Source organism: Zingiber officinale, chromosome 10A, assembly GCF_018446385.1.
Source record: "Zingiber officinale cultivar Zhangliang chromosome 10A, Zo_v1.1, whole genome shotgun sequence".
Lineage (NCBI taxonomy): Eukaryota > Viridiplantae > Streptophyta > Magnoliopsida > Zingiberales > Zingiberaceae > Zingiber > Zingiber officinale.
Genome location: NC_056004.1, coordinates 7,617,275 through 7,619,475, shown reverse-complemented (window position 1 = coordinate 7,619,475; position 2,201 = coordinate 7,617,275).

Here is a 2,201-nt window from a genome sequence, read left to right as displayed (position 1 = left end):
CGAGTCGGGCCAACCAGGTCAACCTTGACCTAAGGTTGCACCAACAATCTCCCCCTTTTTGATGTTTGACAAAACTCATAATCAAGTTAGGTTAACCCGATAACCTAACTCATAATACATGTTCTTTCCTTGAACATTCTCTGGACATTCTCCCCTTAGGTTAACCCGATAACCTAACTTGGGTTCTCCAATAATTCTCCCCTTTTTGACACACATCAAAAAGTATTCCAATGTTCTTCCTCGAACATTCCTTGACATTCTTCCCTTAGCTTAGGTTAACCCGATAACCTAGCTTGGGTTCTTCAATAATTCTCCAATGAACACTCTCCCCTTTTTGACACACATCAAAAAGAAAAGGAGGATATCAAGGTCAAGAGTTTCTTCCTAATGAAAGTCCCATACCTTTCATTGAAACTCTTAATTTCCCCCTTGATACTAAACTCAACAACCAACTTAGTGATAATTCCATATCACTCAAGTCTTTAAGAGTAAAAACTCTCCCTAAAAGTCAACTCCCCTTGACAATTAGGTAAAAACTCCCCCTAAAGGTCAACTCCCCCTTGACCATTGCACCAACAATGTCTTGGAGAGTTTCAAACCTTTAGAAATCCACAAAACCCAACTTCCAGTTGAAATTTCAGACCAACAGCTGAAAATCAGAAACTGGCACGCACTGATCGGTCCCCAGACCGATCAGGAACCCCATGGATCGGTCCCCAGACCGATCCACAACCCTCTGGATCTGTCCGCAGACCGATCAGATATTCCCTGGATCGGTCCCCGGACCGATCCAGCCACTGAAATCAGAATTTCTGATTTCCCCTTCCGGAAATTCAGAAACTCCTAATAAATTCCAGAAAATTCCAAAAATCGTGAAATTTTGAGGATACATTCCTCATAACATACACTATCATGGAAAAATAGTTTTCTATGAAAATAGTTTCTATTTTCAAATCTTGATACAAAATTCGAAAACTTTGAAATAGTTCAAAGTTAAGTCAATTTTGTATCACAATGTCCAATGATGAATGCTATCACTAGGAAAGCTTCATCAAGGTTTTTCAAATCAATTTTAAAATGATTTTAAAACCATTTGAATTTAGGACCATAATCTTAGGGCTAGATGTACATGACTTGTACACAAGCTTTCCCTATGATCCCCATTTCTTGAATTAGGCTCATCTAGGTACAAGGACTATGCACCTTGATCATAACTCATGATCCTAATATCTCACACACATCTAAGGTGTATCAAACCACATTCAAGTCAATTTGATGTGAGATATGGGTTTAGGTATCTTAGACTAAGGTCTCATGCATTTTCTAAACACAAATTTGATCTCAATATCAAAATGTGTTTTTCATCCTTAAATCAATTCAATTGATTATTAATGCAAGAGATGATGACATGACATAAAATGATATCATAAATGGAAAACATGTGTCAATGTCATGATGTCATGGCATAAAGTATGAAACTTAACTAGAGCATGACATATAATAACCTAAGCATTATCATGACATTTCAAATGATCATAAATTAAATATGATGTCATGACATGGCATATGGCAAACAACCATGGTAAGTTAACACAAATAAAATACCTAGATTACCTATCTAAGTATCCTTAATCACTTAGCTAACTTAAATTCTAATCCTAGATTGCCAAAAGTGCTCCAAGAAAATGTTAAAACCCAAATTGACATTTCTTGATCTCTTGTTTGATTTATACCATTTAAAATTCTACAAGAGTAGCATTTCTAAATTAAGGCCCGGATTGCCTTGATTACCTAAGAGAATATCAAAATCCCAATTTGATATTTCTCTAGGTTTTTCCAAATTGTGTCAATTTAAAGTAAGATTAATATATTCTCACTTTGGCACACTTTACTCTTCCAAGGAGTGAATGATAAAGATTATTCCATTTCATTTTCAAAGGTTCCCAAAAACCTTGAAAATGCTCCTTGAGTGTCAATTTCCTCAAAGTTGGGTTAACTACCCTTCTTATTGGAGTTGACACTCTCTAACCCATCTATGGGGTAGAGAAAATGCTCCTAGGAACCCAATACCTACTTGAGCTCATTGGGTTCACTAAATATTCACTAGGGATAACTTCCCTAGCAACCCTCCTAATGACCCTCTTAGGCTTTAAAGCCTTGGCCATTTGGGACTCATCAAGATCAACTCTAGGGGTGACTCC